The following is a 27,408-nucleotide window of genomic DNA, read 5'->3' on the forward strand; positions in this document are numbered from 1 at the left end:
CACATAAAAATCTTTTGTAAAAAACATTTTGTCTTGCACCTAGTTGCTGCAAAATTGTGCATAGTTAAACAATAGGTTGAAAGGAATCCGCCTACAATTAAAACCTGATTCGGTATGATATGGGAGGTTATGTGTGATGTAAGACAAAAAGATTGAAAGTCAGGTGTCTTTATCCTCTGAGAACAATAGTCACATGAGAGTGTCACTCTTCTCAGATCGGACGCTTGAAGGTAATCTGCAGCCTGTAAATGCATGGGAAGGGAATGAAAATAGAACGGCACCTTTACAAGCTCTTCACTCATGTCTTCTGTGTACATTAAAATGCATGCAGAGTTATAGCTGCAATTATCAAAGTATGTTTTAGGAGCTTCAAGTCAAGTGAGGAAAAGTATGATATAGATAATTAAATTATGTCAGCTGGGGCCGGAGAGATGGCTTGGTGGTTAAGGCACTTGCTTGCAAGCCTGATGGCCCAGGTTCAAATCCCCAGTGCCCACAGAAAGACAGAAGCACAAAGTGGTACATGTATCTGGAGTTTATTTCCAGTGGCAAGAAGACCTTGCACACCCGTTCTCATTCTCATTCTCTTTCTCTCTCCTTGCAAATAATAACTAAATAAAATAAAATATGTATGCTGAGCATGGATCCTGCTAATCAGCCCCTGGAGAAGACCCTGTGTTAGAAGCTGAATTGGCAGGAAGCCTGGCTTCTGACCACAGGCTCAGTAGATGGCTTCTGGTGGTTTGGGTGTGCAGAGGGCACATGACCCAGCTTGGTTACAGGATGTGCATCTGCAAACAAGATGCACAAATATGCAACTTTGACAAAACCAATTATAAATTGCTTGGGCCTTTAGAATAGTCTCCTTCCTCTCTGGGAGAGTCTCTTAACTGCCATAGCTCTGCACCCCCATTCAGCAGGAAGTAGAAGATCTGATGTCATCACCCTCTTAACAGCAGTTAAGAGTATTTTTCAGTAGAGGGGAAAGTGAGAGGCTAGGTTAGCCACAGGTAGGCAGGCCTGCCTGTCTCACCCATTCACATCTTTCTTGAGCGCGTACCCTAACCGGGTGTGGATGGATTCCTCTTCTGAACCCAGGCCGATTGGCTGGGTACCTGGTGCAGGTGTGTCCAGGTGTGCTGAGTGTGGACTCTTAACATATATCTTCTCTGGGCCTGTGGAGGCAGTTTTTTACCCTTTTTCTCTCCAGCCCTGGAAGTGCACAGAACACCACACCTGGGTCTTCATGACTTGTGGGAAGGGACACTTTTTGTTACTGATTTTTCCTTTTAATCTTTTTGGAAGCACACTTTTTAAAAAACCCTCCTCATATATGTATATTTTAATCTAAGGTCCATGTTCATTTGCATGGGCTTCTGGACCACATCATGTATTCCCCTCTCCCTACTTTACCTTCCCTTCTTCAGCCCTTTCTTTCCCTCACATCCCTGTGATATCTGAATAAAACATGGTGATTTAAAAGTCATTTTCAAGCTGGGCGTGGTGGTGCACACCTTTAATCCCAGTACTCGGGATGCAGAGGTAAGAGGATTGCCCAGAGTTCGAGGCAACTCTGAGACTATATAGCTAATTCCAGATCAGCCTGGACCAGAGTAAGACCCTACCTCAAAAAACCAAAATAAATAAATAAGTAAATAAATAAAATAAATGTCATTTTCTTAAACTGGAGGGGTGGCTTAGCAGTTAAGCTTTTGCCTACAAAGCCAAAGGACCCAGGTTCGATTACCCAGGACCCATGTTAGCCAGATGCACAAGGGACACGTGTCTGGAGTTGGTTTGCAGTGGCTGGAGGCCCTGGTGTACCCATTCTCCCTCCCTCCCTCCCTCTCTCTCTCTCTCTCTCTCTCTTTCTCTCTGTCAAATAAATAAAATAAAATAAATATTTTTTAAAAGTCATTTTCTTTAGTCTGGATTGCCAGTTATTTGATTAATTTGCAGATATGGACTTGGGGCTTGGGATTCCAGCGAGCACCCCATTTTAGGTCAGCTCCCCATTTCAGATTGAGCCACAAGACCTGTATCCTCAGGTTTCCTATAAATTCACTGATATATTAGACAGTATTTTCTGGAAGAACAAAACCAATAGATTGACTTGGAATTAAACCAGGGCTGAATTGGGTTGTCTTAGGGAAGACCAAAATAGCTATCTACAGCCTGAGAGTCAAGGAACCCAGTAGTTCTTCAGTCCCCGTGGCCGGAGGCCTCAGCAGATCCAACCCAGCACTGAAGGCCTGGGGGCTTCCTGAGCGCCGCTGGTCATCAGTCCATGCGGGAAGGCTGAGGACACTTGGTTCCAACGCCGACCAGGATAGTCGAACAGGACAGATGCACGTGCAAGTGAAGGCGCTCGCCAGCCAGTAGCGCTGGCAGCTGGGTGGGAGGAAGGGACTGCTTGCTGTCAGAGCTTCCAGACATAAAACCTACCATGAGGAAGGCCACTCTGGGGAAAGGACTTCCTCCTTCAGTCAGCCCTTCCTGGAAGCAACCTCAGAGACCCAACCCAGAGGAATGTCTGTGGATTCCTAATCTGATCTAGTTGACAACACAATTTAACCATCACAATGGAGGACTCCTGGATTGAATCACATGTTGCCCTCTTCTGGGAACACTCGCTATACAGGACACCTGGGGGTTCCTAGGGAGCCAGGGAATGAGTTAATGACAGAAGGAGATATAGAAAAGTGATCCTCTGGCAGTGAACAATCCTCAAAGTGGACCAACCCCTGCGAGCTCCTTAGGAATGCAGCATCACAAGCTCCACCCGCCTCAAGCCACAGCAGAGCAGAAGCTGTCAGGCCAAGGCCTGGAGGTCCACTGTCACCTATATGTCTATCACTAACGTTCTGGAACAGGTGATCTGACTAAGCCTGGACACAGACAGCACCCCGTGGAGAAACTAGAAGACCACGAAGGGAACAAAGAGAATTTGATTCTTATGTTTATGGTAGGATGAGGGGCAGAGAGGGCCTGGAGTTGGGGTCAGGGTCATCTGAGAGGCTCCCTGAAGTCTTTTCAAATTCCAGAGCTGTTTGTAATAGAATCACTAGGGTCCTTGGTACAACCTGATAATGATAGCTGCACTAATAGTGTTTGGAACTGAAAAGGGGTATGTGCAGGAACAACTTGATTTTTTTTCAATATTTGGGGCTTTTGTTTTGTTTTGTTTTTCTGAGGTGAGGTCTCACTCTAGCCCAGGCTGACCTGGAACTCACTCTGTAGTCCCAGACTGGCCTTAAACTTACAGTGATTCTCATACCTCTGCCTTCTGAGTGCTGGATTTAAAAGTGCGTGCTACCATGCCAGAGAATTTTTTAAAAAATAGTTTTAGTTACTTACTTGAGAGAGAGAAAGGGAATGGCTTGCCAGGACCTCTACAGACTCCAGACACATGAGTCACTTTGTGCATCTGGCTTTACATGGGTACTGGGGAATCGAACCCTGGCCAGCAGGCTTTGCAAACAAGAACTAAACCAGAATCTCCCCAGCCCAAGAATTTGATTTTGCATGTGCACATGTAGGTGAGAGAATGTGGCAGCCAGAAGTCGACATCAAGTGTCTTTTTTCTCTCTCTCTCTTTGTGTGTGTGTGTGTGTATGTATGTATGTATGTATGTATCTTTTCTGTTTTGTTTTTGAGGTAAGGTCTCACTCTAGCTCAGGCTGACCTGGAATCACTATGTAGTCTCATGGTAGCCTCAAACTCATGGTGATCCTCCTACCTCTGCCTCCCGAGTGCTGGGATTAAAGGTGTGCACCACCACATCTGGCTTAGTATTATCTTGATCAATCGCTCCCATATAGAGAGGCCTGGGGGATAGTCTTCTGTGTAATCTTAATTTTAATTTTTTAATTTATTTGCAAGCAGAAAAAGAGAGAATGGTGTGCCAGGGCCTTTTGCAAAGGAACTCCAGATGTCTGTGGCACTTTGTGAATCTGGCTTTACGTGGGTACTGGAGAATCAAACCCAGGCCAGCAGGCTTTGCAAACAAGTGCCTTTAACCACTGAGCCATCTCCTCGATCCCCAGTCTTCCTTTGGTACCCTTGGGTCATCCCTGATGAAGATTGAAATGCGGCGTAAGTGGTAGCTAAGCATGCTGTAGCTGATGTTCCTGACCTTGAAATCCATACTGGGTCCAGAATCTTTGAGTTGATTTGAAGGCAAGGGTGAAAGGATGGGGCTCCCAGTTGGTCACAATCCAGTTATTCCTACAAAGATGGGGTTCTTCCTTCTTAACTTAGAGGTCACTGTTGGTTGGACTCTATTGGAAAGCATGAAAGAACAAAACTCCTCAGGTGGGGGGGGGGCTGGGGAGATGGCTCAGGTGGTATAGCTCTTGGTACACAGCATGATACCTGCCCAACCCCAGCACCCACGTTCAGGCTGGACATGGTGGTGCCTGCTTGCAGTCCCTGCGCTGGGGAGGTGAAGGCAGGAGAACCCTCATGTGCCACCCAGCCCTCCTTTGGTTGTGCAACACAGTCGGACCCTGCAAGTTCTGGCAGGACATTTTAAGGAATTAGCATTGAAGTGTTCTATTATCTTTAAAAGCAGGTTTTGGGAAACTGGAGATAAAAGTGTCTACCATTGTTGATCCAGAAAAGTTGTCTTGAAACTGAACTGTGCTTCATGTCTATTATTGCTAATATTTCACCCTACTGGCATCAAGTGGCCAAATAACTTCATTCTACATTCTTTAGGGTACATGTAAATGTGACAGTGCCTATTTTCTATTAGAAAAATAAGTTAGAGCTGGAGAGATTGCTTAGTGGTTAAGGCGCTTGCCTGAGAAGCCTAAGGACCCATGTTCGATCTCTCTCCAGATTCCACATAAGCCAGATGCACAAAGGTGATGTAGATGTGAGGTTGCACATGCACACTAGGTGGCGCAAGCACCTGGAGTTCAAATGCGGGGGGCTAAGGCCCTGATATGCCAATTCTTGATCTCTCTCTCTCACACACACACACTCTTTCTCTCCCTCTCTCTCTCTCTCTCTCTCTCTCTCTCTCTCTCTCCCTCTTACTCTCACTCTCTCTAAAAACAAATTTATACACATAGATCAAATTTGGTAGTCTTGTTTTAAGGGATTCGGCATTCATTCTTGTCTTCTTGTTTAGAGTCTTTGGTCTCATAGAGCCATAATATAACCATACCTGAGTACTAGATCCACACTTCCTTCCTCTTTAAACCATAAGCCACTTGATCCAAGAGCTGTCCCTTGCTTCTCTTGTACCTCGGTGACCAGATAACATATGGTTAGGTAAAAGTATAATTTGTTGAAGGTAGGGAATCAGATGTGAAATCCTCATTTGTTCTCCCTCCCTCTTGCCCCCTCTCCCAACCTTCCCCCCTCCAGGCTTGTCACTGTTTTTCCCTTTATTTCCATCACCTAGCAACGTCCAACAATAGTGGACATTAGAATGTCCAGCACATGCCCACTCGATTCAGCATAATTAAATGCCAACCCTGATCAGGGAGAGTTCCCCTCTACGTATGACCTGGTAATTAACCCTGACATTTTCGAGTGAGAAACTAATTACTGCAGCAGTAACTACATGGCCCCCTCTGCCAGCCTGTAGCGCTCATCTGCTCCCAGAGGGGGGAGAAAGGGCAAGATGCAAATAAGAGTCTAAACCAAGACCTACTGGACTGGGGTTTCCTCACTGGAACTGAAATCCTCAGGTTCAAGTTTTGGTAGCCAGTGGCAGCACAAATATTTTCATTGATAAAATCAAACATGAGGTATTGAGAGCTGGGCTTAGTGGCACATGCCTTTAATCCCAGCACTCAGGAGGCAGAGGTAGGAGGATTGCCATGAGTTCAAGGCCACCCTGAGACTACATAGTGAATTCCAGGTCAGCCTGGGTTAGAGCGAGACTCTATCTCAAAAAACCAAACAAACAAACAAACAAAAAAGTACAAGGTGGGCTGGAGAGATGGCTTAGCGGTTAAGCGCTTGCCTATGAAGCCCGAGGACCCTGGTTCAAGGCTCAATTCTCCAGGACCCACATTAGCCAGATATACAAAGGGGCACACACATCTGGAGTTCGGTTTGCAGTGGCTGGAGGCCCTGGCATGCCCATTCTCTCTCTCTCCATCTGCCTCTTTCTCTCTCTCTCTCTCTCTGTCGCTCTCAAATAAGTAAAAATTTAAAAAATTTAAAAAAAAAATTTTTTTAAGTACAAGGTATTCCTGGACTATGGTTGATGCATTTTGCTGTGATGGCTTAAGGCAAATGCTCCCCATGCACTCAATATGTTTTTAATGCTCTGTTCCAAGCTAGTGGCAGGTGGGGAGGTGGAATCTTGCTGAAGGAGATATGTTGCTAAGGATGGACCCGGAGGGTTTTTGACCTCCAGCTTGCCAGTGCTAGCCCAACCCACTCTCTTGCTGCCATTTTTCAGCTGCTCTGATAAAATGTTATATCCAGCCTCTGGTCTGCCATCTTTTCTTTTCCATCATGAATCTGCCCCTTGAAACTGTAAGCCAAAATGAACTCTGGGGTAGGTGAAGGTCACTACACCAGGTACCTGTCAAGACTTTAACTTCCAAAATGCCAGGTGCACTGCTCAGAAGGCAAGTTAATGCTGCTGGGTTCTCTGCCTGTTTCCTCTGGTCTTTGGTTAGATACCACACTGGGCGAGTGAGTGGAAGGCCTTCCCTGAAGGGTGTAACTCTCCCCGCTCTGTCATGTGGCTGCAGAAATCAGAATACTCCAACTATGAGAGGAAAGAACAGGGTAATACAGGAAGCGCACACCAGGAGACTCACAGATGATGCTATTTGTTTCCATTTATCTGTAAAGAGAGAAAGACAGTGGGCACTCCGGGGCCTCTTACCACTGCAAGCAAACTCCAGATGAATGTGCCATGTTGTGCATGTGGTTTTATGTGGGTGCTAAGGAATCAAATCCCAGGCATCAGGCTTTGTAAGCAAGCACTTTAACTTCTGAACCATCTCTCCAGCTCACAAAGATCATTTCAAGTGGAAAATATTCGAGGAAATTTCAGAGCAGTTGCTGGATTGATGTATATTTCTTAGAGAGGCCTCAGCTCACTCAGCTATGAGATGACGCGCTTAAATTCCATGCCTCCTGTCCTTCTCACAGTCACACTAGTAGCATCTAACGGTATGTCACACTACTCTTCCCAAAGCCACGTAACTAGTAAGGGGCAGAGATGAGTTTTTCATTCAGACGCATTTTGTATGAGGATCGAGACCTGTATCCTGTATCCTGTGGGGCCCCCAAAGCGACAGTGAAGACATGAAAAGAAACATAGGCCTCTTAGCCAGACGCAGTGACACACACCTCTCGTCCCAGCACTTGGAGGCAGAGGTAGGAGGATCGCTGTGAAGTTCAAGGCCAGTCTGAGACTACATAGTGAGTTCTGGGTCATCCTGAGCTACAGTGAGACCCTACCTCAAAACAAACAAACAAACAACAAAATAAAAACAAGGAAAACAGAAAAGTAGGACTCTGAAGTAATTCTGGGCAAGTGATTACCAGCCTGGGCAGTTTTGTCCCTGCAGGGACATTTGATGTCCCTGAAGGACATCTTTGGTTGCTGGGCCTGGGGAGAGAGTTGTTAGTGGCAGTGGTGTTTGGAAGCGAAGGTGCCATTGAGCACTGTCCAGCGCAGGCATGCACTGGGGGGTGACGGGGGTAACTCAGGCACCATTAGGTGACCCTGTCCTAGTACAAATGTCATAGAGTGCAATTCCTCAAGTTGCAATGCACGCAACATCACTAGGTAGCATATCTTATGAAAGTACTGCCATCTGTGTGGTCGGTCGTTGACCAGAAGTTCACCGTGCCATGTGTGACTGTGCTTGGCACACATCCCAGTAACGAAGAACCATCTGACCCATGTTGTCTGCAATGCCAAGGTTAAGAAATGGTGTTCCAGGCCCAGCCTAGCAATAGCTGACTAGGTGATACTCAATATTCCTCCCTACCACAGATGATAGGTAAGGTGAGGCATCCTCAGGGGCTATCATCCTTGGCTTTTGAGTTTTAAATATTTTTTGTTTATTTTTATTTATTTATTTGAGAGCGACAGAGAGAGAGGGAGGGAGAGAGAGAGAGAGATTGGTCGCGCCAGGGCCTCTAGCCACTGCAAATGAACTCCAGGCGCATGTGCCCCCTTGTGCATCTGGCTAACGTGGGTCCTGGGGAATGGAGCCTCGAACCGGGGTCCTTAGGCTTCACAGGCAAGCGCTTAACTGCTAAGCCATCTCTCCAGCCCGGCTGTTGAGTTTTACGTGAATGCACAGCAAGTCTAAGCCTCTCTCTGTGCCATTACACTAAGTACTATAGGTTTTGATATGTAACAGACCTAGGTTCATATTCCTCTTCTATCACCTTCTATTTTCTTCGGGGACATCTCTTATACTCTTAAGCCCTGTGGGGCTTATTATTGTTATTATTTTGAGGGGTGGGGTTATATGTACAGCCCCAGGTCTTGTGTTTTTTAAATATATTTATTTGTTTATCTAATAGAGAGACAGAAAATATGGTCAGGCCAGAGCCTCCTGCCACTGCAAATGAATTCCAGATGCCTGAGCCGCTTTGTGCATCTGGCCTTATGTGGGTGCTGGGGAATTGAACCCCAGCTGACAGGCTTTACGAAGCTAGTGCCTCTAACCACAGTGCCACCTCTCCAGCCTGAGTTCTTGTGGTTTTCATCCTGCAAATAGAGACAGTCATCCCCACTCGTGGGATGGCCAGGATATAGTAAATGCCCAGTGAACCATTGCAGCCTTCACTCCTCAGTGCCTCTTTTTCTGGTGACCAACCCATCAGTCTAACCATGTTCCCCTTGTAGGAGGCCAGGTAAGCTCGGGGCTCTCCTGTCGGCGTGGGCAGGGCCACACACTGCCTTTCGCAACCTTGCATGTAGGGTTTCAAACATACCGGCCCTGGAGCAGGAAGAGCGCACCTGAAGTGAAGCTGCTGTAAAGTCGCCCAGTGTGGGAGGAGGTGACAGAAGCCAGAGCCCAGGAATCTTGGCCTCTGGCCAAGGCGTCGGCTGCAATGGGCTCTCAGGGTTGGCTAGTTTTATTGTAGAATAAATTGTTGCTGTGTAATGTAAATGGAAAATTAACTTGTGTAACCAATCAAAGATTCTTTGGGAGTGTGTGTGGAACATACCACCCAGATAAGCTGAAAATTTATAGGCTTTTCTTTGAGAGACCTTTTCTGGGGTGACACAGAGTAGAAAGAGGGTGAATGGTGACGATGGCGGGGGAGGGGCGGGCGTGGCGGACCACGCACCATGGGAAGGGACTCAAGAGCATGTGCGGCGGGGTATGCTTACTCACAGCTGAAGCTTCATATGAGAACTTCTAAGAAAGCGCCCTGAAGTCTGCCCTTGCCTATCTTAAGGACAAGGTCATGAACTCTATGTGTACATTATTTATTATCTGGGAAAAAGAGGCTAGTGAGTGGAGTCAAGGTAGAAAGCTCCAAATAGGAAAGACCTCCGATTCCAGCAGCTGCTTGTAGAAATGAGAAAAGATGATGGGAAGGCAAAACTGATAATCCCAGCACTTGGGAGGCAGAGGTAGGAGATTGGCTGTGAGTTTGAGGCACCCTGAGAATACAGAGTGAATTCCCGGGCAGCCTGGGCTACAGCGAGACCCTACCTTGGAAAAGAAGAAGAAGGCAAAACTGATGGCCAAATGTCCCCAAGAGCCTTTAGCTCATCTGAGCCAAGGAGCGAGCCTACAGCGATTTCTGTCCACAGCCCTTTACTGACAGACTCTCTTGGCCTCATAGAGACCCAGTAAAATCCATGGGCTGGAGAGGTTGCCAAGTGGGTAAGGACACGCACTTGCAAAGTCTGATGGCCAGGGTTCGATTCCCCAGTACACAGGTAAGGCCAGATGCACGAAGTGGCACACATGTCGAGGTGGTTTGCGGTGGCATGGTTGCAATGTACCATACTCACTCTCTGTATCTCTTTCTGTCTCAAATACATTTTTTAAATGGGCTGGGGAGATGACTCAATGATAAAAGGTACTTTCTTGCAAAGCCTGGCAGCCTGGGTGCAATTCCCCAGTACCACAAAGTGGTGCATGTGCCTGGAGTTCATTTGCCATGGAAGGATGTACCCATTCTCTCTCTCTCTCTCTCTCTCTCTCTCTCTCTCTCTCACTCACTCCCTCTCTCCCTCTCTCCTTTCTTTTAATTGTTTTTAATAAAAATTAAAACAAAATCCAAATATGGACCAGATTTCCCTTGGAAGGCACCAGCCAGCCAGCCCGGGGCTCCTGGGAGTTTCCTCCAGGATCCTTCCCTTACTCACTGATGGTACTTGTTAGGGGGCCCTTAGACCACTGAGTCTCACACTGATATGTGTGCTGAGGCTTTGGCACCTAGAGGGCAGATTCAGAAGGTCTGCGGGGGGTGGAGGGGTAAGATGAGACACTGTGAACGCGCATTTGCCGTGAGTTCTCCGGTGATGCCACCACTGCTGCTGTCAGGGCAGGACTACGGCTGGGCAGACATGGACATGGACACTCTGTGCTGCAGGGGAGAGCTCAGAGCACGCAGACAATCAGACAGATGGAGGTGGCCAGAGAAGAGGCCTGAATTCTGTCGTGGAGACATTTCACAGCCCACACACATGGACTTGAGAAATCCTGTGGGTCCCCAGAGTCCCGCCAAGTTCCTATGCTCCCTCAGTTTCACCTGTCTCCCATGCACACCCTACTCCGTGCGCCCACTACAGGGCTGTCTGCTCAGCGTCTCCGCTTTTGTTGTTCACCAAGGCGACAGTAGCTGTTACTGCCCCATTGACTCTCAGGCGCGTGACCCTGATGGCCAGTTCTCTTCTTTAGGATTTATTCACGTGGTTGTTTGTTTGTTTTGTTTTGTTTTGGCCTTGCCAATCTCTTCATGATGTGATGGTGGCCCACACCGAATCCCCTCATATCACAGTCAATAAAAAGATGGAAAATGAAGATCAATGCTGGGCAGATGGCTCAGCTGTAAAAGGCACTTTCTTGCAAAGCCTGTCAGCCTGGGTTTGATTCCGCAGTATCCACATGAAAGCAAATGAACAAAGGCGAAAGGAAAAATAAGACCCAGTAGGCCAACTGAATATTTTAAGGAAAGGAGTAAGTAGAAGTGAAAGGGAATAAATGCAAGCTTAGACAGCCCAGCTGGGGAAATGGCTGAGCCATTTCGGCACTTGACTATAAAACCTAATGACCTAGATTGGATTCCCCAGTGGCACATGTGTCTGGAGTTCATTTGCAGCCACTGAAGGCCCTGGTGTGTTCATTCTCTCTTTCTCTCCCTCCCTCCCCCCCCCCCCCCCCTCTCTCTCTCTCTCTCTCTCTCTCTCTGTCTCTCTTTCCTTGCAAATAAATAAGTAAATAAAAATTTTCTTGAGCCGGGTGTGGTGGCACACACCTTTAATCCCAGCACTCAGGAGGCAGAGGTAGGAGGATTGCTGGGAGTTCAAGGCCAGCCAGAGACTACAGAATGAATTTCAGGTCAGCCTGAGCTAGAGTGGGACCCTACCTCCAAAAACAAAACAAAACAACAACAAAAAATCTTAAAGAATTAGCCAGGCATGGTGGCACATGCCTTTAATCCCAGCACAAGAGGCAGAGGTAGGAGGATTGCCATGACTTCAAGGCCACCCTGAGATTACATGGTGAATTCCAAGTCAGCCTGGGCCAGAGTGAGACCCTACCTGGAAAAACAAAACAAACAACAAAAAGAATTAGATGTCTGTTTATACCAAATAATTCATTTGATTTCTCTGGTTTCCTTATATATAAGATAAGTGAGAGGTAGAGGTGGGCGTGGTGGCACACGCCTTCAATCCCAGCACTCAGGAAGCAGAGGTAAGAGGATTGCCATGAGTTCAAGGCCACCCTGAGACGACAAGAGTTAATTCCAGGTCAGCCTGGACCACAGTGAGACCCTATCTTGAAAAACCAAAAAAAAAAAAAAAAAAAAAAAGAGAGAGAGAGAGAGAGAGGTAGGTGTAATCTTGAAGGGTTTTCTTCCCATTTCATTTATGAAAGCGGGGAGAGGGGGAGTTGGCCTGCCAGGGCCTCTAGTCACTGCCGTCAACCTCCAGAAGCACACACGACATTGTGCACATGCGTCACCTTGTGCCTTTGGCTTACATGGTTTCTGGGGAGTCGAACCTGGATCCTTAGGCTTTGCAGGCAAGTGTCTTAACCGCTAAGCCATCTCTCCAGCCATTGAAGAGCTGTTTTGAAGGTTAAATTGGACATTACGTAGGTTGTCCATGTCACCCTATGAATCTGATTTCTAAAAGTTCTCTCTCCCAATCTCCCTTTGGCCTGAACTCCTGACAGCAATCACCTCAGTTGGATTGGGAGGTTATGGGTGGCACCTGGTGATTCTGATTTGGCTCTGCCATGGGAATCTATCGAGGAAGAGCCCCTGTTTCTCGTGGGCCAGTTTTCACTCCTAGTATTTCTCATGGCCGGTGTGTCTAGCTGAGCTCCCTTAGGGGAGCCTTTTTTTTTTTTTTGGCCAGACTCCTGGTGGCCCTTCCCTCCACAGCCAGCCAGCTGCGATGGGTTGAGTGGAGGAGAATCTGCCAGCCCCCCCCCCCCCCCCCCCCCCCCCCCCGCTCAGCATGGCTCTGCTGCTTGTGCCGTGTAAGGGAACCGCGGCCCTCAATGGATGAGTCACAGGCTGCTGCCTCGCTGTGCGTGGAGCTGCCCCCCCCCCCAGAGGACAGGGTGCTAAATAATTCACCACAGCAACCTGCTTTGACATCTGTCCTGCCCTGTACCCTGCTGACCCTGAGGGTGCCCTAGTGGGGTTCCTGTTTGCTGGGTTGTGGCATCTCAGTAGGGCAGGAAGACTGAATAGATGGCATAAAACTACCTGTTTTAGCTTCCTTCTCTTTGCTGGGACAGAGCAGCCCCCTCAAAGCAGCTGGTGGGAGGAAAGTTTTCACTGGGCCTTACAGCCTCCAGGGGAAGTTTCATGATGGCAGGAAAAGATGGTAGAGTAGAGGCTGTGCAGCTCCTCTTCCACAGCAGGTGGAAAACAGCAGCAGGAGCATGAACAAACTCTGGAAAGGGGGAGCTGGCTGTAACACCCCAAGCCCACCCCGAACAACACATTTCCTTCAGCCAGCCTCCACTTCCCAAACTGTTACCAGCTGGGGTCCTAGCATTCAGAGCGCATGATTTGATGGGGACACGTGAATCAAACCACCACACTGGGATGTTACAGCTCCCAGTTTAGTTAGTGTGTGCATCAGCCCCTCGAATCTCAGGACTTCAGATGGCCTGTGGCAGAAACACTTACTGAGCACCTGATGTGTGCGTGACAGTTTACCTGAATCATCTCCGATAACCCGGAAGGTCCACGAGGCACAACGTAGTGTGAGATGAGGAAAGGGAATCCCAGCTCACACAGCTAACCAGGACCACCTTGCACCTGATACCGTGCCTGTGACCAGATAGCTCTGGTAACAGAGGCCCCTACTGCCTCTTTTGAAGAAAAAAAAATACACACCACACACACACATATATATTTGCAAACAGAGAGAATGGGCACACCAAGCCCTCTTGCCACTGCAAACGAACTCCAGATGCATCTGCCACTTTGTGCATCTGGCTTTTTACGTGAGTACCGGGAAAAGAACCCAGCTCTCAGGCTTTGGTAGCCAGTGACTTTAATCCCCGAGCCATCTCCCCAGCCCCCTTCTACCTCTGGTACTGTCTCTGTGGGCAATTTGTATCCCTCTCCATCAGTCCTAATGAGGAACCATAGGAGCTGGGTAGGTAGACAGATAAAGAAAAAGAAACCTAGGTAAATAGCTCTCTATTCTTTACCCGGTGTGACTCAAGAGGGCAGCCGAAGATGGCTGAGAGGGCAGCTCACTTCCTGGCTCTTCCGTGTGTGGGCTGGGCTTGCCTGAGACCTGGGCAGTACCTGATTCAATGTTGTCCAAACAACTCCATCATGTTTCTGTGAGATGACCAACCAGGAGAAAGGACAGGGAGGCTTCCCTCAGCCCATAAAGATTGGGCTTTCTGAGAAGGTGGTGGTTGTGGTTTCCAGATCCCTTCCTCCCAGGAGGGGTCTGAGCTTCTCTACCTCATACTCTCACTTTATTTTATTTATTTTTTCCTTTGAGGTAGGGTCTCACTCTAGCCCAGGCTGACCTGGAATTTACTGTGCATTCCCAGCATGGTCTCGAACTCACGGCAATCCTACCTCTCCTCCCAAGTGCTGGGATTAAAGGCATACACAACCACACCCAGCTCTTAGGCTTCACTTTAAATGAACTTTTCTCTACCTTACCAGTGAACTTTTTTCTTGCCTCTTAATTCTTTAATTGGCAGAGAAAACAAACGCGACCCCTAAACAATGCTACCCATCCTACTGCATGCCCACCCTACTGGGTGCCTTCAAATGTTCCAAGCTCAGATGTGTTCCTGTCGTCAATATCATTTTGTTTCAGCCTGAGCATTTGCTGATCAAGGCGATGGGAAGGTCTTCTCCAAAATGATGCTCTTGGTCCAGCAGCTTCCTGCTTGGAGGGAAGATGATGACTTTCAGGCAAAACTCCCAGCAGTCTCCTGCAGGGTTCAACTTACCCTGGTGTGAAGAGTGCAGAGGAAGAGAGGCATGGAGGGCGAGAGAGACAGGGGAGGAGGACTTCTCTGTAGTTCTCACAGGATAACTTTCGCACACAACATGGCGAGCAAATCTACCTTCAGAGCTACTCTCATTAGATAGACACAGCACTCCAGCACAATTGTGGGGGGACACAGCACTCCAGCACGATTTGGGGGGGACACAGCACTCCAGCACGATTGTGGGGGGGACACAGCACTCCAGCACGATTGTAGGGGGGGGCACGTGAGAACTATTCCACAGATGGAAGTAATCATAGGTAGTACTTAATACTGACTGAGCGCTTCTGATGTTTCTGGAATTGTGCAGGGTGTTTTGTCACAGTCACCTACCATGATTCTCATCTTACCTGCTGAGCAGAGCAGGCTAAGTAAATTGCCTAGCATCACATAGGTGGCAACAACTAGCCCATTGTCAGAAACACCCTTCCAACACCAGAGATAGTTCCATTTTAGCAGGACTCTCCTTCAAACAAAGATAAATTAGGTACCTTGGAAAGCAAGCTATTTATAGGTGTTGAGGAATAGTTAAGATTAAAAAAAAAAATGCAGAGGCAGAATCCAGGAGAGCTGGCTGAGAGGCCGCCTGTGCCGTAGCTACACTGACCACGCGTCCTCTATCCGGGCGCCTACCTAGTAACGTACACAGGTGGATCCGTCTCACCGCGCTGTAATCAGCTTCTGAGGAAACAGAAGAAAATGGTGCATGTCTATAACATGCATCTCACATACATAAAAGGTGCAGCTCTAATGATCTGCATTACCGTGAGAACACCGTCAGCTAAGGCCACTTATGGTCAGCCACGAACGAGGTTGTGAGTGAGGGGCGCCTTCTCTTTTATTCATTCATTCGTCCAGTTTTTATCAAGGGATCACTACCAGTCAGGCATTTTGCTGGGCTCTCGGAATAGAAGCCTGAGAACCTTCTACATCCACTGTAGAGCGTAAAGCAGCATAAATAAGTGAACTGTATATTGGCTTCCAGAGTGTTGGCTCTAGAGGAAAGGTTACCTTGGAAGAAGAGGGTCCCCAGTGGGCTGGGGGTGAACAGGTCCGCTGAGAATGTGAAGTACCAAAGAGGTAATGTGGGGAATGTAGTAGACCCTTCAATTGGCTGCAAAGCTTATTAATATATATTTAAAAAGCAATCATTTAGGGCTTCTGGAAGTTTTCCTAATGGCATTCAGCCAATAGTGAAACATCTAGTCAAGAAAGTCTATTCAGTCTTAGCTAAGTGAGAGTCTGGCGTTTGAGCCATATCCCACTCTCTCCCTCCTCCCTCCCAGCACAGGTCACCTCGGTGGGAGCTGTTTCCAGGAATGCATGGCCAAGATGTCCAGGACTATTGTTCTAACTTGGGAGGGGCGGCTTCTAAGGTTGACCACACCCCTATAAAGAAACCCAACAGTTTATCAGATCAGAATTGTAAGCAGTCTATTTCAAAAGATAGCAAGATAGCCTGTAAAACAATAGAACAATCAGGCTGACAGTTGGGTGTGATAAATAAATACAGAGCAGTTACTCAAGCAGACTATGCCCAAACCCTCTTAAGAACCAGTACTGTGGGGAGATGTGGTGGTTTGAATCAGATGTCCCCCATAAACTCATTTATTTTCAATGCTTGACCCCAGCCAATGGCAGTTTGGGAGGTGGAGTGTTGTTGGATCTGCTGTGTCACTGGGAGCCGGCTTTGGGGTGCTTTAGCCAGTTACCCTTTGCCAGAGTTTGTCTCATTCTCCTGCTGCTGTTTCCCACCTGCCCTGGCAAAAGTGATGTCTACTCTTAACTCACGACATACTTCTCCCTACCTTCATGATGGCTTAGTGGTTAAGTGCTTGCCTGTGAAGCCTATGGACCCCGGTTCGAGGCTCGGTTCCCCAGGTCCCACGTTAGCCAGATGCACAAGGGGGCGCACGCGTCTGGAGTTCGTTTGCAGAGGCTGGAAGCCCTGGCACGCCCATTCTCTCTCTCTCCTTCTACCTGTCTTTCTCTCTGTGTCTGTCTCTCTCAAATAAATAAATAAAAAATGAACAAAAAATATTTAAAAAAAAAAAAAGAATGTGAGCCAGATAAATGCTTTGCTCCCATAAGGGGCTTTTGTGGGGTGTCTTGTGCCAGCAATGGAGAGACAACTGCAGCAGGAAGTGACTCCACTCAGGCTGACTACGCTGCACAAGCTCTGGTAGAGATGTGACAGCCAGAGTCATGTCAGTGAGTTACCTAAAACGTCTGTCCCCAGCAAGATATTTTTTAGAAATTCAAAGAAACAGAAAAATGTAACCTACATATGGGGGGAGGGAAGGCTTCAAAGGGGCCTGAATATTAAAAGTGGCAATGAAAGTCTTCAAAGATGCTATTGTAAAAATGTCCAGAGAGCCATGGGTTATGATGCCTGAAGAATTCAAGGTAGAGTGACAGTATCCCACTAGGAAGAGGAGATCAACAAAAAGAAACACAATTGGGGCTGGAGAAATGGCTTAGTGGTTAAGGTGTGTGCCTACAAAGCCAAAGAACCTTGGTTTGATTCCCCAGGACCCATGTAAGCCAGATATATAAGGTGGTACATGCATCTGGAGTTCATTTGCAGTGGCTCAATGCCCTGGTGTACCCATTCTCTCTCTCTCTTCTCTCTCCCTCCCTCAAATAAATAAATTAATAATTACAAAAAGAAACACAAATGAAGGATATAGACATAAATTTTAAAATTGAAAAGTATAACTGAAATTAAAAATGCACTAAAGGAGTTCTATAGTAAATTAAATGTGGCAAAAGAAGTAATCAGCAAATTTAAAAGTAGGTTGAGGGGCTTAGATATGGCTCAGCAGTTAATAGTGCTTGTTTGCAATGCCTAACAGTACAGGTTCATTTCCCCAGTACCCATAGAAAGCCAGATGCACAAAGTGGCATACGTGTCTAGAGTTTGTTTGCAGTGCCAAGAGACTTTGTGCCCAATACCCCACCCCCTCTCTCCTCTCTCTCCCTCTCTCTCTCTCTCCCTCTCTCTCTCTTTCTTTTTCTTTCTTTTTTTCCCTCTCTCATACATAAATAACTTTTTTGTTGTTTTTTGAGGTAGGGTCTTGTTCTAGTCCAGGGTGACCTGGAACTCACTATGTAGTATCACAGTGTCTCTGAACTCATGTCTATCCCCCTACCTCTGCCTCCCTAGTGCTGGGATTAAAGGCCTGTGCCACATGCCTGGCTACATAAATACTTTTTTTTTTAATGTGTGTTAAAGTAGGCTGAGGATCAGGGAGAGAGGTGACAAAAGAGGATTCATGAAGGGAAGACATGTTAAATTGACATAGAGGACAGAAGAGGACAAAAGGAATTTAACAACTAACAGAGGAAAGGCTACCTTGAAAGAAGAGGGTCCCCAGTGGGCTGGGGGTGAAAGGGTCTTCTGAGAATGTGAAGTACCATTAAGCAGACAGCAAATGCCTAATGAATCCAGCAGAAAAAGAGAGAAAGAAGCCATAAAAATACTTGAAGAAACAGTGGTGGAAAGGCACCCCAAATTTGATGGAAAGTATTAGTCTTTGTGTCCTAACAAGTTGATGGACGCCAAGTAGTTACCTACCAAGTAGTTCTCATTGAAAGAGATTCAGAATTAAAATGTTAGCCAATAAGAGAAAAATCTTGAAAACAACCTGTCACATACTTAGGAACCCCAACAAGATAAACACCTGATTTTTCAATCCTGGCAAATGACAGTGAGAAACTGGAGAGAGTGCACAGCTGTACCCTTGAAAACCTCACCCCAGAGAGCTGCTCTCTCCCACCAGCCTCCCCCTACCCCACAATCCAGCAATACATGCAGACCATTCGGTTATAACAGATTCCCTGTCCTCATAACACAGTCACCTCTCGGTGGCACCAGTTTGGGACCGGCATCTCTTCTGGGAGACACTTCGTATCTATACCATAATACCACACCGTGCAATATAGTGTTATTTGGTGATACAGAGAAATCAAGTTCTGATATAGGCTGCCACATTGATGAAGAAAAAAATACATTATATTAATTAAGCCACCCACAAAAGCTCGTGTAGTACATGACTTTTGTACATTCAGAATGCTCAAAGTAGGGGAATCTGTGGGGACAAAGCAGATTATCCTCCACCTCGGCCTGCGACAGTGACCCAAGCACGAAGCAGTTAGCACTACGAGAGAGAGAACTCCCGCACAGGTCAGTGGGAGTTCTAAACTTAGACTGTGGTGGTGGCCGGACGATCCTGCGGGTGCTCTACACTGTTGACACATTTCCGCTGGGCAAAATGTATGCTTCACAAAGTCTATCTAAGCAGTATCATTTTAAAGGAGTGCCAGAGAGAAAGAAGGAGGGAAATAGCCTTGGTGCTATTAGAGAGGAGAAGGAAGGTTATATTCTCAACTGAGATAGAAAAGGCTTCCCAAGAGGACATTAGATTTGACAATGTAACGGAGCAAGCCCCGCTGCCGCCTGCAGAAGAGACATGTCAGAGTGGGAGCAAGTGCAAAGGCCCAGGAGCATGAGTCAGCCTGGCACGTGCCAGGTCTAGGGTTTGAGTTACAGAGGGCAGCAGGGAGTGGGGGTGTGAGAGAATAAAGTGGAGAGAAGAAAGTGGCCTGCGTCTTCGTGGCCTTCTGTGAGATGAGAAATATTGATGGTTTTCTTGTCATGTGTGTGTGTGTAGGTACACATGGGGAGCGTGTGCGTCTGTGTGTGTGTATGTGGTATGTGTGTGTGTGCGTGCGTGTGTGTGCACGTGTGCATGTGTGTGTAAGCCAGAAGTTGGCATCAATTGTCTTCCTCTGTGACTTTTTGAGATAGGGTTTTTCACTGAATCCAGAATCCATAAATTTAGCTAGCCAGAAAACCCCTAGATACTCTCCTGTCTCTACTTCCTGGGTGCTGAGATTACAGGTGTGTACTATCTGTAAAAAATTTGGTGTCAGACTGGAGAGATGGCTTAGCAGTTAAGGCACTTGCCTGCAAAGCTAAAGGATCCAGGTTTGATTGCCCAGGACCCACGTTAGCCAGATGGGGGCACACACATCTGGAGTTCGTTTGCAGTGATTGGAGGCCTTGGCACACCCATGTTCTCTCCCCCACCCTTACTCAGTCAAATAAATAAATAAATAAAAATAAAATATTTTAAAAATGCGGTGCCAAACTGTCTCCCCCTACCCTCTACTACAGAGACTGACTGGTGTGTTCATAACCCCACAGTGTACCAGTCCCACTGAGAAGGGCCCTCAATGGACTGGGAACTGGGAAGAGGAGATATAAGTGTATAATTGGGTCTGCAGAGATAGCTTAGTGGTTAAGGCATTTGCCTACAAAGCCAAAGGACCTCAATTCGATTCCCCAGGACCCACGTAAGCCAAATGTACAAGGGGGTACATGAATTTGGAGTTCATTTGCAGTGGCTGGAGGCCCTGGCACACCATTCCCTCTCTCTCCCTCTCTCTCTGTCTCTTAAATAAATAAATAAAAATTAAAAATAAATAAAAAATTTAAAAGACTATAATCCAATAGGAATATGACCAGTATGCAACATATTCATAGTATATATGATTCATAATTTATATATGTATATTTTTAATGTGCCTAGTTTTTAGTTATTTTATTATTTTTTTTCTTTTCAATTTTTTTTATTAACAACTTCCATGACTATAAAAAATATCCCATGGTAATGCCCTCCCTCCCCCCACTTTCCTCTTTGAAACTCCACTCTCCATTAAGCCCCTCCCCCTCTCAATCAGTCTCTCTTATTTTGATGTTGTGATCCTTTCCTCCTATAATGATGGTCTTGTGTAGGTAGTGCCAGGCACTGCGAGCTCACGGATATCCAGGCTTAGTTTGGATGCAGGTGTCAGGGATCTGAGCTCAGGGCCCCGTGTTTGTGCAGTTCCCATGGAGCCGTCTCTCTAGCCCTCATTGCTTGACACAGATTAGAAGCCAAACACGATCCATCGTTTGTTTACCCCATCCATATACTAACCAGGGCCAACCCTGCTTAGCTTCCAAGGTCAGATGAGACGTGTGTGTACAAGGTGGTATGACCGTAGACCCAGTGTTTGTTTTCTGAGATCACTGTGGTTGTAGTTTTGAAATGGAGGCAAAAATAGACCAAGTGGAAGGCAGGAGTTGATGATGGCTTGGGCCACCCTCCCAAGAGAAGTACAGTAGTGGCTTGGACTGGAATGTTTATGACAAAGGTAGAGAAAAATGTTGGGTAAAGTCAACATCTAGTTCAATAGTGATAGGTAAAATGCTTAGTGTTTAAGACCCAACAGTGAAGGTCTTAAGCTTTACAGATCACATGCCGTTTGTTACAGCCTCTCTAAGTCTGGGGTCGAAGCATGAATGTAGCTCCCGTACAGACTCATGGGATTGTGTTCCAGTACAACTGTGGTTGTGACAACATGAAGCAAACTAGATTTGGCTTGAGAAATGTATATTGCCTCATCCTCATATAGATGTCAGGAATAAGAGAATGAAAATGGAGTCTCAAAGATGTTTATTCTTTTTTATTTGCAAGGAAAGAAGGAGAGAAAGGGCATGCCAGGGTCTCTTGCCCCTGTAAACTAACACAAGACCCATTCTCTACTTTGTGCATCTGGCTTTATATTGGTACTGAGGAGTTGAACCTGGGCCACTCTGTCTGTCTGGCATCATGTGAGTACTGGGGAATGGAGCGCAGGCCATCAGGTTTTCGAACAAGCATCTTTAACCACTGAGCTATCTCCCCAGCCCTAGCATCCCTTTCATTTTGCCCACTTTCTCTCAAGAGAAACCTGTCCATGTGCCTGCATTTGGAAAGTCCTGGACAACTGAAACAGGCTGCATTGTTCTGTCTTGCTGTCCAAGTACTTCTGGGAGAGCTGTCCCAGGACAATCAGCTGCGACGTGTGCAGCTTTCTTTGTCTAAAAACAAGAAAAAAAAAAAAACGCTCTTGTCAACACTGCGACACTCTTGTGGGGGTAAGCATGCAGGCATGCAGCTCTAAGGATGACATTTTTATGGGAATGTGCAGCGGTGGACCTGCTTAAGTTCCTGATGCGAGTTCCAGCCTTTTGAAAGGAGAGAGCTGCGGGCCTCAGTAGTCTTCCATTTTGATATGCACACTGTAGCTGGTCCGTAGTTCTCATTTTAATTAATGTAATTAAAAGAGGATAAAAGGCAATGTTAAAATTTTATGCATTTCATTATTGGTACCAAGAATAATTAAAATGTATGAAATGTGGCTGATTCCTAAGATGATTATGAGAATTTTTTTTTCTGGATTTAAATGTGGCAGATGGTTTTTCACAAGATTTAGAAATGTCTGTGATCTGAGAAGGAGTCATAATATGGACAAGGATAAAGGCCTCTTTTTGGTGGGGTGCTTACCCTAAGGATTATCATAAACCATTTGATTATATATGGTAGGAACAATCCTCTTGGCTGCCTTCTTTGGAAACCCAGTCAAAGTGACATTGATTAAACACCTACTATAAACTAGACACTCCATAAAATACTTTATATAGTTTTAGTTCATCTAATCATTGTCCAATCATTTTTTTAATCTAGATACTTTCATTTTATTTATTTGCAATCAGAGGAGAAGAAAAAGAGACAGGATGAGAGACAGAGAGAGAATGGGTACACCGGGACCTCTTGCCACTGCAAACGAACTGCAGATGCATGTGCCACTCTATGTGTCTGGCTTAGTTTGGGCCCCAGAGAATCAAACCTGGGGATGCTGGACTCGGCAAGCAAGCGCTTGGAGCCATGGATCCATCTCTCCAGCCCCCACTGCCCAGTCTTGATGGAGGGATGTTTCCATTGGTAGACGGAGAGATGAAGCATAGAGTGGGTGAGAGTGAACTCAGCCATCACCAAGGAGACGCAGCGGGGGGCTGGCAGGGCCTCCAGCTTATTGCGTTGGACTCTCTGAATGACAGTGCCCTGCCCAGTTCACGAAATACTTTACAACTCTGCATTGGTAAGTGGCCAGAGGCCCTCTTCTGAACACTTCTTTTCTGTGGGGTGCCTTTGTGGTGTTCGCTCCACTTGTAAAAACACCACACACTTTCGTTGGTGTGATGACTTTATTGTTGCTGATACAATCTTTGTTTTCCCTCTGCTAGGGTGAAGTATTCACTTAAAGCTATCACTTTTTAAAAAGAATTGTTCATTTATTTATTTGAGAAAGAGAGATAGAGTAACAGGCAAATAGAGACAATGGGCACACCAAGGCCTCTAGCCACTGCAAGCAAGCTCCCGACACATGTACCACCCTCTACATCTGGCTTATGTAAGGTCCTGGGGAATCGAAACTGGGTGGTCCTTTAACTTTGTAGGCAAGCGCCTTAACCACTAAACCATGTCTCCAGCTCAGAACTGTTGCTTTCTTAGGATTATAAATATCTCTTTGTTTTAAGACATTCTGCACTTAAAAGATTGTGTTTCTTTTTTTAATGTCTTCACATAGCAAAAAAAAAAAAAAATGATATATGTCGCAGACATTACAGACTTCTCACATTATCTGTTTTTCTCTTCCTCTCATGCATAGACTTCTCATTCTCCTTGCGGCAGGGATGAGGTCATAGAATGGTTTGCTCCATCCAAGTGATGCTATTCTCAGAGCTGAATCACGTCAAAGCCAATTCATTTCTCTCTCTCTCTCTCTCTCTCTCTCTCTCTCTCTCTCTCTCTCTGTGTGTGTGTGTGTGTGTGTGTTTGTGTGTGTGTGTGGTTTCTGTCTTTTTTGTGTTGCTGTAACTTGGAAATTGCAGGCTGAATCTGAACAGACACAGTAAGGAGGCAATGTAGACCCCAATTCACTGCTTGGAATAAAGAGACCCACAAAAGCCTTGAATCTTTGCCCGATGAGAAGTGAACATTGCTTGTGTTTCACCACTGAGGTCATTTGTATCATGTTGTTGCCTAGTTTGTCCCTATCAAATCCTTGTCACTCTTTTTAACCTTATTTATTGTATTAGACTTTGAAGTCAGCTTTAAGGAGACTATTAAAAACCACACACACAGAGAAATATATGTATATATGCCTTCAGTAGATGAGTGGTTTGAAACCATGTCATATTTCTTAACAGTGATAGGGTTTTCTGTAAGGTCCTGATCTTAACAAGCTAGTACAGAATTCTCTATCGTTTTGAAGTTCTTCAAGAATGAAATATTATCATTTCTCTAAGAGAACCATGCCAGTTCTTATCATCCCGTATTCTAAAGACTTCCTTAGGTCTAAGTGAAATCCCTCTTTAGTTCATTTAAAGTTCATTCCTTCCTACTTATGTCTATAGAAATGGAGATTAAAAATTGTTCATTACACCCTTCTTCATAAAGCCCTTTCTCAAGGAGGTCACTGGTTCTTGCTCCCCCTCCTCTCCTGTCAGCTAACCAGTGAGATTCACTTAACCTTTCCCCATAATCCTCTAGCACGATTCTGACTAATGCCAGCCGGAGTACAAAGATTTGAGTTTCCAGTATACGCCTCTGTCCTGTGTTTTTACCTGCCACTATCAAACTGATGCTGTCCTGTGTCCTGCGCCTGTGTAGACAGGCCTCGTCTCCATGGTTGCTCCTACTTTCCTGCATACTTTTCCTCCTGCCCGGAATACCCTCTCTGCCTTTGACCTTGGTAGTTCCTGCACACTTTGCTATTTGTGGCTTCTAAATATTGTGTCATGTTTAGGATGGCCTTCCCCATAGAAAATTGTTTTCACGTTCCAAAAAAGTAAAAATTGGTTTGACCCAGGGCATGACTCAGATCACATTTTTCCTGATCTTTTATCACCTTGGCCACAGTCTCCTCCTCTTTGTCCCTCCTCCATGGTCAATTATGCAGATGTCCATTTTCCAAGCTAAATACGAAGTTCTGAATGTCAGCAGTGGTATCCATTTCACTGGTCTAGTGAACGACTAAAGAAGTTGCATCCCCTATGTGCTTGGACTGCCGTTTCCCCCTGCTTACGCCCTATGAAGTTTGACTTCGCCAACGTGGATTTTCCTATTCCATTTTCACTAACACAATGTGAATGCCATCCCTGTATACCAGGTCCCTGAAATTTCCAAAAATAATACATTTTTTCAAATAAGCCTCTTTTTTTTCTTGGGTGGGAGGTGGATTTCACTATAGGGTCTCACTCTAACTCAGGCTGATCTGGAATTCACTGTGTAGTCTCAGAGTGGCCTCAAACTCATGGCGATCCTCCTACCTCAGCCTCACGAGTGCTGGGATTAAAGGTGTGTGCTACCACACCAGGCTAAGAAGATAAATGACTAAATAAAAATAATATTTGAGATGAAAGAAAGAGAGAGAGAAGGAAGAAGATAGAGAAAAAGAGAATGTGAGTACCAGGGCCTCCAGCCACTGCAAACAAAATCTAGCTAACACTGGGGCTGGGCTGGGGAGGCGGGGGAGAGGGTTCAAAAGCCCAGTATGAGCCACCTTGTGGCTTATGTGCGTCCTGGGGAACCAAACCTGAGTACTTGGGTTTTGCAGGCAAGCACCATAATCACTAAGCCATCCCTGTAGTCCCCAGAGTAATTCTTGTATGGGCCTTGTTGAATACCTAAAAGAGTATTTTCCAAACCAAATTCACATTAGGATGGACTACAGAATAAAGTTCATGGTGACAAGGAATCATCAGCCTGTAGACTGCTACGTTAATAGGCTGCAGAAGCCCGAGGCATGGACCTCGCACAGCCTCGGCATGCTGGCTTTTGACCCCGCCCGCCCCAGTGTTAGCTACGTCTTCGGCACAGGCACTCTTAACACGCCCCACAGTCTACTCTAATGGTTTAATTACCTTCTCTTTTCCTGGCCAAGCTCTTTTAAGGCAGGACCCATTATCTGTCTCTGTCACCGCAATGTCCCCGAGGTCTGACGTAGTGACCAAGACACAGGAGGAGCTCGTGTCATGAGGAGCGAATACACGCTACATGATTACATAAGTGAAGCACCCTTACATCCCAGGAATATCTAGATGGTCCCTAACAGGGACAGGGCTAATAAGTTTTTAGCCTTGCCAGAGTACGGAAGCCATAGAAACCCTACCTTGAATTTCGAATGTCAATCATTTCCCAAGATGGCAGTGAGTAATTTGATGCTCTCCCATGATGCGGGGCAGTGGCTCCCAGCCAGTCATGTGTTTCCAGGAAGAAACCATGGAACTTTAAGTTGGAGAGCTGGATGGTTCAAAGGTTAGACGTGTCAAATGCATTCATGACTTATTTTCAGCTTCCAGTTACTGGTCAGGATATCATCCCATCATATGCCAAAAGGTGTTAATAATGGTTTTATCCCAGTGTCCACTTTCAGAGAAGAGACCCCTTGGTATCTCTTGATTGCTTTGTCTGCTTTCTTACCTAGTTTCTTAGCAGTCAACAAGTGTTTCTGGGACTAAAGAGATGGCTTAGTGGTTAAGGCACTTGCCTGTGAAGCCTAAGAACCTAGGTTCATTCCCCAGTATCCACATAAACCAGATGTGCAAGGTGGTGTATGTGTGTGGAGTTCATTTGCAGTGGGCTGTCTATCTGCCTCTTCCTTTCTCTCTCTGTCTCTCAAATAAATAAATAAATGAAATATTTTTTGAAGTGTTTCTGTTGCGTCACATAGAATAGCGCATGTCAGTACCTTACATGAGGTGGCCTGTTGAGTTGTACCTAAGGATCGTGGTAATTTCAGTCTCCCTCCCCAACCGTTTAAACTCAGTCAGTTAGCCATGGAAGCATTGTATCTTATACCAGAAGCCAACAGAGGTTGAGTATGTACTGTGTACAGGGCTCAAGGCTAAATTTCCATTTATCACATTCCCCTAGCAGCTCTCCCAGGCTGAGGTAGTATAGTAAGTGTCTTCCATGTAACAGATGGGAGCCCCAGTGATAGAATGGTAATCCAGCATGTGCAAGGCCTAAGGTTTGGTCCCCAGCAGTGAACTTAGAGCCTTGGGGTTCAAATCATAGACTTGAATGAATCCAGACAGCACAGCCATGTTGCAGTGTTGATTCTTAAGAAATCGGTAGCCGTGAGTCAGAGTTAGAGCATCCCGTCGAAGGTGAGTCTTTCTTCCCGCGCTGACACCCCAGCCTCCCCCTCATGGTCACGCACTTGCGAGTTGCCTGCTCCTCACACTGTCCACAGCGCTGGCGATAAGTAGGCCAGGGTATGTGTGCCCATCTTCCCAGGAAAAAACTAGGCCATAAGAATGTGGAAGCGACGTGCCTGTGGCCACTCTGGGGCGAGGTAGCATCGCTGGCCCTGGGCCCTTGGTGTCTCCACAGTGTTAGGTTTGCTAATGACATCTTGAAGGACACTGTACGTCAGACAACACACGCCTTCCCCACATGCCCTCAGTCCTAGGCAATGGAGGGATGCCAAAGGCAGACAGTTACTCATTCTCTCCTATGCCATTTCTCTGGGTGAGAACTTACGCCAGGGTCCAATGATGTTCTCCACGAAAGGCCCTCTGTGAGCCAGAGAGCGTTCTGAAAGAAGTTATTAAGCATTATTAATACAATTACCTGTAACAAAAGGCATAATTTCACTTCCCCACATCCAACAAAGAAATTCATTTGAGGCTTCAAGAGCTCCAGCTGAAATGGCACAGCTTGGTACAGTGGGCCCCGCAGGAGGGAGTGTGGGCGAGAGGCTGCCTGACTCTTTGTCCTCAGGGGCAACCTGGCCTCGGGGACGGGCCTCTCCTGCCCCCCACAGCCCCTCCATCACCTTCCACGCTGGTCCAAGCACC

At 46.4% G+C, this 27,408-nt stretch overlaps 1 protein-coding gene across 2 annotated transcripts in view; it reads left to right on the forward strand.

Moving 5' to 3' along the window:
* Prickle2 (prickle planar cell polarity protein 2) overlaps positions 1–27,408 on the forward strand; it is a 374,089-nt gene that overhangs the window by 222,553 nt on the left and 124,128 nt on the right. The gene's annotated exons all lie outside the window — the stretch shown is intronic.

Source organism: Jaculus jaculus, chromosome 16 (assembly GCF_020740685.1).
Source record: "Jaculus jaculus isolate mJacJac1 chromosome 16, mJacJac1.mat.Y.cur, whole genome shotgun sequence".
NCBI lineage: Eukaryota > Metazoa > Chordata > Mammalia > Rodentia > Dipodidae > Jaculus > Jaculus jaculus.